The sequence below is a fragment of the Monodelphis domestica genome, chromosome 5, assembly GCF_027887165.1.
Source record: "Monodelphis domestica isolate mMonDom1 chromosome 5, mMonDom1.pri, whole genome shotgun sequence".
Classification (NCBI taxonomy): Eukaryota; Metazoa; Chordata; class Mammalia; order Didelphimorphia; family Didelphidae; genus Monodelphis; species Monodelphis domestica.
Window position 1 is genome coordinate 98,965,265 of NC_077231.1, and position 13,034 is coordinate 98,978,298.

The following is a 13,034-nucleotide window of genomic DNA, read 5'->3' on the forward strand; positions in this document are numbered from 1 at the left end:
AAAATGACCCCAGTCCTTGAAGGGTATTCCTAAAACCCCAACAGAAGACATGGAACCTTATCTAAGGACTCCAGTTGTCGATGTGAATGGAATAAGAATATAATCAAGATTATATGGCGTACATAAGCATTGGAGGAAAGATTTGAACCCAGCTTCTCTGACTTTGGAACTCCTTGTTGTATCATACTACCTTCCATTAAAAGATTTTTATAGGTTCTTTTAAAAATTCCACAAGCTGGCTCCCAGGCCAGGAGGCTACAAGATGGCGGAGGCCGAAGGGGAAAGCCTGGAGTCCTGGCTTAATAAAGTCACCTATCCTTCCAACGGCCAGGAGGACTGGGAGTACATTATTGGCTTCTGCGATCAGATCAACAAGGAGCTTGAAGGGTGAGTCCCAAAGCTGTAGAGGGTGCATAGATCTCAGATTGCTGTCCGGCTGCTGGCTCACAAAATCCAGTACCCACAAGAATGGGAGGCAAACTAAGCCTTAATGATTATGCATGGAAATGCAGTGACAAGAAGTCCTGGCCCCTGCCTAACCACAGGCTGCATCCCAGATTGATACAGATATGCCACAGTATTTGGGGGACAGGATCTCAGAGAAAGTCATTGAGCTGCTATAAAGCTGGACAGTAGCCCTGTCGGAGGAATCAAAAATCCAGGATGCTTACCAGATGCTTAAGAGGCAGGGGATTGTGCAGTCTGACCCACTGATTCCTATGGATCCCCTCCCCACCACCTCGTCCCAAGAATCCCATTTTTGATGATGAGGAGAAATCCAAGCTCCTAGCCGAGTTGTTGAAAAGCAAAAATCCAGATGACCTTCAAGAGGCCAACAAGTTGATGAACTCCATGGTGAAGGAGGATGAAGCTAGGATCCAGAAAGTGACCAAAAGACAGCATCCTCTAGGGGAAGTCAATAACAATGTAAAACTTCTCAATGAGATGCTGGTTCCTTATAGTAAGGAGGACTCATGAGAGGCAGATAAAGAACTCATGAAGGAGCTTTATGATCATGTGAAACCAAGAGGAGAACATTATTCAAATTGGCCAGTGAGACTGAAGACAATGATAGCAGTTTGGGAGACATCCTGCAAGCCAGTGACAATCTTTCATGGGTTATCAACTCCTATAAAAAAATGCTTGAAGGACAGGTCATTAATGGTGAGGTGGCTTCCCTAGCCATATCTGACCCTGAAGGAAGCCACCCCTCCAGGAACCTCAACACCCTCATTGATCTTGCCAAACTGGATATATCCAGCAGCCCATCCCTAGTGTTGGCCCCACAACCCGCCCCCCCGCCCCCCAGACATCCCTATCCTTCCACCCCCTCCACCCCTTCCACTGCTCATCTAGTCAGACCAAAGTCTCCCCTGGGGCCAGCAGTGTGACCAACTCCCTCTCCTTGTTGGATGAAGAGCAGTTGTGCTTAGGCCTCACTCACCCAGCCCCTAGTGCTGCTCCCAAAGAGTCAACAAGGAATAGCCCATGGAACCTGTACCTGAACCTCTGGATTCTAATCCATTCTGCTATTTGTCTACGTTTTATGGGTGAGTCAGGGAAGCCCTCTGAGGGGAAATGGAGTCTCCCTGACTGATGTCCACATCCCATTGGAATCCATTAAACCCAGCCATGCTTTTCCAGTGACAGCCTATGACAAAAATGGCTTCCGCATCCTCTTTCACTTTGCCAAGGAGTGTCCACCCGGGTGGCCTGATGTGCTGGTTGTTGTTGTGAACATGCTGAACACAGCTCCATTGCCTGTCAAGAGCATCGTACTTCAGGCAGCCGTGCCCAAGTCCATGAAGGTGAAGCTGCAGCCTCCATCAGGAATAGAACTATCACCATTCAACCCTATCCAACCTCCTCAGCCATAACCCAAGTTATGTTGTTGGCCAACCCACTGAAGGAGAAGGTAAGGCTACGTTACTGGCTGACTTGTGCCCTGGGGGATCAGCTCAGCACTGATTAAGTGGGTGAAGTGGACCAGTTTCCCCCGGTGGAGCAATGGGGGAACCTATGGCCTATCAGGACAGCTATGATCGCTGCCAGGTGGACAAGGGATGCTGCCAGCTACACCAGAAAGGGAGAGGACCACAGTACAGTCCTGCTTTGTTCCTATGCTCCTCAACCACAGTGCTTGAGTGCATAGTGCTTAAGTACAGAGCATGAGGCCTGGGCAGTGCTAAACTGGCCACTCCTTCTTGGTCTTGAAGCGAACCACTCCCCACCCACCTCTTTTTTCCTACTTCTACTCTAGTAATAACTTGAAATTAGGGTACAGTTGAGGGGCAAAGTACAGTCGACTGCTGACGTGGCTGGTTCCCTCATCTCCTAAGCAATATCTGGCCTGGATCATTTTCTTCACTAGTTCCATGAGAACTCTGCCTGTAGAGAAAGATGTTTCCAGATCTTCTGTCCTCAAATTAACACGTGTTTGTTGCCACCACCAAAGACCCTTGGCACAGGGAGCATTCTGACCAAACCCTCCAACTGCTTCCTCAGTGTTATAGGCTGGAAGTGGATGGGAAATGTCACCAGGGTAACGAGCTGTCTTGTATTATTTCTGGTGTCTGCTGGCTCTGTGCTGTAGTTAGTTATAGCAAGAGAGCTAACTAGACAGCAGAGGAAGTTAAAACAACCAGTGTTTGCGCAGTGCAGGGATAGGGGAACGTGCTAGTTCTAGGCCTGAGCCAATGAACTCTGGTATAGAAATGATACCTCTTCTCCCTGCTTAGTGCAGAATAAAGAACTGCCTCCCCATCCTGCCATTCAGGCTTCTGAAGAATGCCTCTACATACACTTTGGAGCACTCTCGGGTGTATAGAATTAGTGATAACATCAGCAAGTTGCACTAGGCTTTGTCCAAAGCTGCAAGTGACAGTCTGGCCCCGCCACCCTCCTTGCAAGTGTCTGGGTACCATCACCAAAGTGTTGGGCCTGGAAGAAGAAGCTGATGAAAGAAGAGATTGACTGAAGCTCACCGACCAGCAACTGGCCCTGCTTGTAAGACTTTCTAGCTACAAATGGTAGCTAACTACATCCCTTCTGTTCTTTCCCAGCCAACATTAAATCTCAGTTTAGCTCCTGTATGCCCATTTAGAAAGCAGGTTTCCCTGTTCAGATATAGAAGTGAATGAAATGACAGATAAGGAATACCCGAGCTTTTCTGATGGCTGCACCACCCTACCCAGGAAAGACAGTTTAATGGTGTAGCAATGTAGAAGCTTCAGCTTCAGGCACTGAACCTAATGAAGGTAATTTGTTTGTATGTTGAGGTTGCATCTCTGATTCTGCCTTTGGTGCACTGGTTTTGCTGTATGTCAAATAAACATTTTCTGTAGATTTGAAAAAAAATTCCACAAGCTAGACTTGGTCCTCCAAAATTAATACACAAAACTCTTGCCTTCTCATCTTAAACCAGCCTTTACAACTTCCAATGTGGCGGGCCAGTTAATGACGCTGAAGTAAAGTTTATCACTACCTAAATGTTATGTCCATTTATACTCCTAATGAGTAATAGTCATAATAATAATAAATTATGCCATGCAGGACCCAGTCAGCCCATTTCATTCTACCAATGTCATAAAATGAGATTAAATGGTTTCTTGCTAAGAGTCTTCTTGAAGTTTATCTGAACTCCAGGGTCATAGGTGTGTTATGCTGGGTTAGCTATGGGCCTAGATATTTGGCATCCTACTCATTCTTCCTCTGAACCCTCGAAAATCTACAGGATACATCAGACTATTCCCAATTTTTCTTTCTCTATTACATATTCTATGTTGTGTTATTTCCCCTCAATGTCCCCATAATATTCATCCCAGAAACCAGTTCCTTCTTGCTATCGAGACTCAAATATAAAAGAGAACTTTCCCTTATTGGTTCCTAATAATCATAACAATTCCAATAATAAAGGGAATAATAAGAATATAATAAGAATAATAAGAGAAGTCACACACAGGGTGAGTCTGAGTGGGTGTTTCCATCATTCCTGGGGGCCGGGGCCATGCAGTCCCCAGTTTCCACCTGTGACTGTGTCAGACGGCATGGACTTGATGGCTACCAGCAATTTTACTTCAATGGATCTTGGTTTTCTCATCTGTAAAATAAGGGGTGGCTGGATGACCTTCAAGGTTCCATTCCAGCTCTAAATCTATGAAACAAGGATCATTGACAATCAGTCAATCACCAAGTAGTTATGTGCTGGTAATGGGCCTTTTCCCTCCCCCACAACAAACCTAGCTATTCTTCTGTCTCTCCAGATTTTACTATGATCCAATATCATAGAAGGGATGTCTTCTCTTTCTACCCTCTTTCCATCTCTCTCTCTTTCTCTCTCTGTTCCTCCTCTTCCAATGGAAGCTCCTTGAGGGCAAGGATTGTTCCTTTTTGATTCTATTTGCACCCCAAGTGCTTTGCTCAGTGCCAGCTATACAGTAAGTGCTTATTAAATGTTTATTGCCTGTTGCCTGATAGTTACCGTGCTAAGTACCAGGGGGTATAGAAACAAAGCAAAAAGAATCCCTGCTCTCAAGGAGTTTACATTCTAGGAAATTCTGGAGGCAGATTCTTCCTTTGAGGCAGCTTCCTAAGAACAGCAACCCCAAGACTCATGTAGGTCACCAATTTGACTTTGCCAACAGAAGGTCCTTTGAGTGAAGCCTAAGTAACAAAGATAGCCCAGGTGATATGGGATGGGCTCAGGCCACAGGGACAGTGATATGATGTGGATACCACTGGATTGGAGGGTCTGGGTTAGAAGCTTGGCTCTGCTGTTTTATTAATTGTGAACTAGTAATAGCAAATACCCTACCTTCTCTAAGCCTAATCATTGGCAAGATGAGAGTTGGATTGGAGGATGCCTAGGGTCTCTTCTGGTTCTAAATCCTATGGTCTTTAAGCCTCTTGCAAGAGTGAATCTATTAAAACCATATGATTATTTTAAGAGATACAGAAAAAAGCTTTTGACAAAATGCATCACCATTCCTGTAAAAAACCCTGGAGGACATTGGAATAAATGGAACATTCCTCTATCTATCTAAAAGTATCTGTCTAAAAACCATCAGCAAACATTATCTGTAATGGGAATAAGCTAGAAGCCTTCCCATTATCACCACTACTATTCAATATTGTACTAGAAAGCCTAGCTATAGCAATAAGAGAAGAAGAAATTAAGTAATTAGGACAGGCAATGAGGAAATTAAGCTATCTTGATTTTTTTAAACCCTTACCTTAGAAGTCTTAGAATCAATGCTGTGTATTGATTGGTTCCAAGGCAGAAGAGTGATAAGGGCTAGGCAATGGGGGTTAAGTGACTTGTGCAAGATCACACAGCTAGGAAATGTCTGAGGCCAGCTCAGATATAAAATAAACCCAGATAAATAATCAGCATTTCTCTATATTATCAGTAAAGCCCAACAGCAAGAGATAGAAAGGAGAATTCCATTTAAAAGAAATATAGACAATATAAAATACTTGGGAGTCTACCTCCCAAGACAAACCCAGGAATTATATGACCACAACTACAAAACACTTTTCACACAAATAAAGTCATATCTAAACAATTGGAAAAATATTAATTGCTCATGGGTAGGCCAGGCCAATAAATAGAATAAAAATGACAATTCTTCCTAAATTAATTTACTTATTTAGTGCCAAACCAATCAAACTACCCAAAAGTTATCTCATAGAGCTAGAAAAAAACAATAATGAAACTCATTTGGAAGAATGAAAGACCTAGAATATAAAGGAGATTAATGGGGAAAAATATAAAGGAAGGTGGCTTAGCTGTATATATTTCTATATATCAAACTATGTATCAACCATCAAAACAATCTGGTACTGTCCAAGAAATAGAATGGAGGACCAATGGAATAGATTAAGCATTCAACATGCCAGAGTAAACATTCAACATGCCAAACTAAACAGAGTAAACTAAAAAAAAAAAAGTTTGTGTGACAAACATAAAGTTTCAAGATTTGGAAAGAAGAACTCATTACCTGACAAAAATTGCTGGGAAAACTGCAAAATAGTATGGCAGAAATTAGGCCTAGATCAACACCTCATCACATATACATATACCATATGCAAGGATAAAATGAATACATGATTTAGAAATAAAAGGTGATACTAAATTAGGGGAAAATAAAATAGTTTACCTGTCAGACCTATCGACAAGAGAAGGATTTAGGTCAAAACAAGACATAAAGAGCATTACGAGATGTAAAATAGATAACCGTGACTATATTAAATTAAAAGGTTTCTGTGCAAACAAAATCAATGCAACCAAGATTAAAAGACAAATAACAAATTAGGGGGAAATCTTGAGAGCAAGTCTTTCTGATAAAGGCTTCATTTCTCAAATATGTTGAGAACTGAGTTAAATTTATAAGAATACAAAGCATCCCCCAAATGATAAATGGTCAAAGGATATCGTTAGTCTTCTCCTGTAGTATTCCTCATTCTATCCTTAGGCACTAATCTCTTTTAATTAACCCCAAATCTATAATATTCCCAATAATATGAACAGGCAATTCTCACATGAAGAAATTAAAACTATCTTCAGGCATATGAGAAAATGCTCCAAATCACTTTTAAAGAAATGCAAATTAAAACAATTCTGAGGCATCACCTCACATCCACCAAACTGGCTAACACAACAAAAAAGGAAAATGCTAAATGTTGGAGATGTGGAAAAATTGGGACTCTCATAGAGGGTTGATGGAACTATGAAATGATACAACCATTCTGGAGAATAATCTGGAACCATGCCCAACAGGCTATAAAACAGTGTATACTCTTTGACTCAGTAATACTATTATTAGGTCTACATTCCAAAGAGATCAAAGATAAGAAGAAAGAACCTACTTATAAAAAATATTTATAGCAGTTCTTTTTGTGAAGGCAAAGAACTGGAAACTGGAGGGTTGTCTCATCGATTGGGATGGCTGAATACTATTGGGTCATAAGAAATTACAAACAAGATGAGCACCAAAAAAAACCCCAAAAAACAAAACAAAAAAACTTGGAATGACTTATATGAAGTGATGCAAAGTGAAGTGAGCAGAACTGGGAGAACATTGTATACAGTAACAACAATAATGTACAATGATCAACTGTGAACGCCTTATCTATTATCAGAAATGGATAAATCTAGGCCAATTCCAAGGAATTCATGATGAAAAAGTATATCATCCACTGCCATAGAAGGAACAGATGAAGTTCAAATGCAAATTGAGACATAACCATTTTTCACTTTATTTCCTTTATTAATTTTTCTCTAGTGTAAGCAATATGTCTTGTTTCACAACATGATGAACATGGAAATATATATTATAGGATAATATAAATGTAACCTATATCATTTTACCTGCCTTCTTGGGGAGGAAGGAAATATGGGAGGGAAGGAGGGAATATAAACTGCAAATTGTCAGAAAAAATATTAAAAATTATATTGTCTTGTAATCTGGAAAAAATTTAAAATAAAAAAGTGAATCTATTGCTACCAAACCCACGATTCTATGTTGAGTCCTCCAGTATGACCTTGTAGACAGAGGAATTCTCTTCTCCCATTAACAAATTAGGGAACCAAATAATTTCCAAGTTCCTATCTCCATCTAGAGGACAGACAGATAATGAAGCACATTTATGCTGAGCCACAAGCATCATAGAATTAGAAGTATAGAAGCTTAGAGTCTAGTTGCTTACTCTGCTAACTTGGGGTGACCTTGGGAGAGGCACCTGTCCTGTTTGGGTCTTTATATCTAAATGGTCCCTAAACTTCCTGCTAGTTCTGAGATTCATTGTCATGGATGATGATTTTGAATGAAGTTGCCTGGCTGGGGGGGCTTTGCATGAACTCCATCCACCAATTGGGGTGAAGGTATGTCACTGTGGAGAGCACTACTTTTACAGACAGAGGATCTGAGTTCAAATTCTGGCTCTGCCAACTTAATGACCTACATGACTTTGGAGGAATTGGACTGAATAGGTATGAAGGTCCATTCCATCTCTAAGCCTATGCTCCCATGACACAGGTAGGACTACAATCTATTATGTACTAAATAAGAGTCCAGTTTATCCCCCATTCTTTCTGCCCCTTCCTTCAAGATTCACCTCAGAAACTACTCCATCCATGAAATCTTCACAGAAATACAGAATTTCAGAGCTTGAAAGGAATTCATCAGCCATCTGGTCTGCTCATAACAGGAAAGGGATTCTTCTAATAGCTCAGACCAGCTTCTGCTTGAAGGTCTCCAACGAGGGAAGCCATCCATTCTACCCTGAAATATTACTAAATATATTTTACCTAGGGATAGACCCAGAGAGTAAGTGACTTGCTTAGAGTCAAACAGCCAGCCAATTTCAGAGTTGAAATTTGAAAGCAGGGATTCCTGCGTCTACATTTTCCAATGATCCCTTTTGCTGACTCTCCCTAGCCATGATTTATTCTCCCAGGGGCTAGAGTTAGGAACAGAACCCCTCACCATAACCCTGGGAGAAAACATAGCCCAGCTCACCATACACTTTCCAGAAAGGGATTATGATCAACAGGAAGAACTTCTCTGATGGTGCAAACTAAGTACATTGTAAGGGTCAGGGAGAAAATACAGAATGAGCAAGGATCAGAAGGGTGGCTCCTTTATCCCTTAAGAGAAAAAAAGCAGAATTTCAGAACAATCTGGGACTTCAAAATAGGGAATGAAAATGGGAGGGGCCTAAGTAGAGGGGATGTCAGAGCTGAGAGGAGCCTTCAAACAGGGGATATCAGAAGGTGGCAGGGGATCCCCTACCTCCATCTATTTCCTCATCTGTAAAATTAGGGGGTTGGCTTCATTCATCTCTCAGGGTCCTGCCAGCTTTCAGTGTCTCTCTGTAAGAGGGTGAAGGAATAAGCAATGCACAGAGGGCCTCAGAAACAAAGACACAGTCCCTCTCTCTGCAGACCCCTCCAGGTCAAACATTGAAGCAGATTGTGAAATCCAGAGCCAGAGGCCCAGAGAGATGCAGGCTCAGGCTCTAACCCTCCTGCCCTCTCTTCCCCGTACTTGGCCCCACTCGCCTTTGGAGAGACCAATGAATGGTGCCACTAAGGAGCCTAATCAGGGAGCACCTCCAGGAGACCATTTGGATGTTAAGATGCTAGCTAATGCTTGCTAAGTCCTGAAGCCAGAACCCTCATCATACCCACCATGTGCCAGTGGGCTCCCATTTGGGCACCTGCCTAGTCAGCCGACCTTCTCTAGCCACCTATTTTATATGTTCCTCCTTTTCCATATTCAACTCTTCTGGACGGAGAGAATCACAGAGGGAGCACAGCTTGAGGGCTCACTAGCAGCCAGATTTTCCTCCTGCCCTCCCCCTCCCAGAGATCCCTTTTTTCCCCCCCACCCATCCCTCCACCACCTCACTGGAGTCACATGAAAAGCAGCACCTACTATGTGCATGGTCACTCCTAGACGTATCCCTATCCCCATGTGCACTAAAAGGCAATCTAACTTTCCACATGCATGAATCTGACAGTTTTCCTAAGCAATCTTTCCTAACATGCCTGCGAAATAGTTAACCAGCCTTTGCTTAAAGACTTTAGGAGGGGGAAGTCAGAACACAAGGCAGTCCAGTCCACTAAAATTTAGGCTTCTTTTCACTGACATAGGGAAGCTAGCTGGCGCAGTGGATAGAATGCTGGGCTTGGAATAAGGAAGACATCTTTTTGGATTCAAATTCAGCTTCAGACACTTCCTAGCTATGTGACCCTAGGCAAGTCACTTAACCTCTATTTGCCTCAATTTCTCAACTGTAAAATGGGGACACCCTGGAGAAAGAAATGGCAAACCACACCAGTATCTTTGCCAAGAAAACTCCAAATGGGGTCATGAAGAATCTGACACAACTGAACAAGACACTGCTTATTTTATTGGGTGTCAGTTCCTGGAAATCTTAGTAACTTTGCCCTTTTTGTATCCCCAGAGCTCAGTCCAGTGTCTTGATGATTGTCTTAATTTCCTCTTCATTGGAGGTGAGATCCCCCTTTTCATCCTTGATGCTGTTAATTTGCCTTTCTTCTTTCCTTTTTTAAATTAGATTAACCAGTACTTTGTCTATTTTGTCTGTTTTTTCAAAGTACCAGCTTCTAGTCTTGTTTATTAGCTCAATAGTTCTGTCACTTTCGATTTTATTAATTTCTCCCTTAATTTTTAGGATCTCTAGTATGGTTTTCTTCTGGGGGGTTTTAATTTGTTCGTTCTCAAGTTTTTTGATTTGCATTTCCAATTCCTTGATCTCTGTCCTCCCTAATTTGTTAATATATGCACTCAGGGATATGAATTTTCCTCTAAGTACTGCCTTGGCTGCATCCCATAAGGTTTGAAAGGATGTTTCGCCGTTGTCATTTTCTTCAACAAAATTATTAATTGTTTCTATGATTTCTTCTCTAACTATCCGATTTTGGAGTATCATGTTATTTAATTTCCAATTAATTTTTGATTTGGCTCTCCATGTACCCTTGCCGATCAATATTTTTATTGCCTTGTGATCTGAAAAGGCTGCAGTTATTATTTCTGCTTTTCTGCATTTGAGTGCCATGTTTCTATGACCTAGTGTATGATCTATTTTTGTGAATGTGCCATGTGGTGCTGAAAAGAAGGTGTATTCTTTTTTGTCCCTATTTATTTTTCTCCATATGTCTATTAACTCTAATTTTTGTAAGATTTCATTCACCTCTTTTACCTCTTTCTTGTTTATTTTTTGGTTTGATTTATCTAAATTTGATAGTGGTTGGTTCAAGTCTCCCACTAATATGGTTTTACTGTCTATTTCCTCCTTCAATTCTCCTAGTTTCTCCATCAAAATTTTGGATGCTATACCATTTGGTGCATACATGTTGATTAGTGATATTTCCTCATTGTCTATACTCCCTTTTAGCAGAAAATATTTACCTTCCCTATCCCTTTTGATCAGGTCTATTTGTGCTTTGGCTTTGTCAGATATCATGATTGCAACTCCTGCCTTCTTTCTATCAGTTGAGGCCAAAAAGGTCTTACTCCAACCTTTAATTCTAACCTTGTGAGTGTCAACCCGTCTTATATGTGTTTCTTGGAGACAATATATGGTAGGGTTTTGGGTTCTAATCCAATCTGCTATTTGTCTACGTTTTATGGGTGAGTTCATCCCATTCATGTTCAAAGTTATGATTGTCATTTGTGGATTCGCTGGCATTTTGATATCTTCCCCTAGTTCTGACCTTTCTTCTTTAGCTTTCTCCTTTTGAACCAGTGATTTACTTTAGGTCAGTCCCCCTAGTCCCCTCCCTTGAGATGCTTCCCTTTCTAGCCCCTCCCTTTTTGTGCTCCCTTCCCCTCCCCCCCTCTCCTTCCCTCCCTTTTTATATTCCCTCCCCCTCCCCCTCCTTAATTTTCCTTTCTTTCTTGCCCTAATGGGTAAGATAGAATTCAGGATCCCACTGGATCTGGATGTTCTTCCCTCTCAGATTTGATTTCACTGAGAGTAAGGTTTAAGTAATACCACTTCACGCTCTCTTCCTCTCCTTCTCATATGAGAGACCTTCCCCTCCCCTTCCCATGTGTATCTTTATATGGGAAAGATTATTCTATTGAGTCCCCCCCTATTTCTTGAAGTTAATCTTAGTATTATCGATGGTTCCCCCCTCCCTTTTCCTTTCTTTGCCCCCACTTTCCCCAAATCTTCTTAATGCCCCAATCTTTCCCTATGCATGTTTCTTCTAACTACTCTTATGATGTTACAATTTATGAGAGTTACACAAAACATTTTCCCCACATATTAATATATATAATTTGATGTAAATGTAGTCCTTATAGAAGAGTTTGACTTAAAGAAAAAGATAAGATTTACCTTTTCATGTTTCTCTTGCTTTCTGTGCTTGGATATCGAACTTTCCACAGAGCTCTGGTCTTTTCTTAGCAAATGCTTGGAAATCTTCTAGTTTGTTGAATGCCCATACTTTCCCCTGGAAGGATATAGTCAGTTTTGCTGGGTAGTTGATTCTTGGTTGGAGACCCAGCTCTCTTGCCTTTCTAAATATCGTGTTCCATGCTTTGCGGTCTCTTAGTGTGTTAGCCGCTAAGTCGTGTGTGATCCTTATGGGAGCCCCCTTATATCTGAAGCTCCTCTTCTTGGCTTCTTGTAGGATTTTCTCCTTTTCTTGGAAGCGCTTGAATTTGGCAATTACATTCCTAGGGGTTGTCTTTTGGGGATTTAGTATAGAAGGTGTTCTATGAAGCCTTTCTATTTCTATTTTTCCCCCTTGCTCCAGAACGTGGGGGCAATTTTCTTTTATAATCTCCTGTAGAATAATATCAAGTTTATTGTTTATCTCTGGTTTTTCTGGGAGACCGATAATTCGGAGGTTTTCTCTTCTCCCTCTGTTTTCGAGATCGGTGACCTTCTCAGTGAGATAGTTTATGTTTTCTTCTAATTCATTAATTTTTTGGGCTTGCTTTATTGATTCTTGCTGTTTTATCATCTCGCTTTCTTTGAGTTGCTTGATTCTGGTCGTTAGGGACTGGTTTTGCTTTTCAGCTTTGTCTGCCCTTCTATTGGATGCTTCGAGTTCTTTTTCCAATTGAGCAGTCTTATCTGTCAGACTGTTGATCTCTTTCTCCCATTTTTCTTTCCAGGTTTCCATCTTTTGGATAAGTTCCAGTTTGAGATCTTCCAGAGCTTGTTGATAGTTTCCATTTTGGGAGGCATGTTCTGATTTTTTTTGGATTTCCTCCTCATTCAGTCCAGTGTCTTGAGAAACAGTAAACACTTCAAACTTGTTGACTGACCTTCACTACTGGCCATTTCATGTAAACACTGGATAGGTCCAAGATTTTGCTATGGGAATGGGGAAAAAATTGCCCAGAATTTAAAAAATCACTCTTTCACCTGGCCTGGAAGGGCCTTCAAGCTTCCCTTTCACCTTTATTTCCTTATTCCCCAATTCATTCCTTCTGTAGTTCCAGCCCAAATCTTCCCCAGGCTCATTCTTGCCATCTCCCTCCTCTGGGCAC

At 41.4% G+C, this 13,034-nt stretch overlaps 1 pseudogene; it reads left to right on the forward strand.

The window, feature by feature from the left end:
* The first annotated feature begins 262 nt into the window (after positions 1 to 262).
* Positions 263 to 2,152, forward strand: LOC100024871 (ADP-ribosylation factor-binding protein GGA3-like; annotated as a pseudogene).
* Positions 2,153 to 13,034: the final 10,882 nt, after the last annotated feature.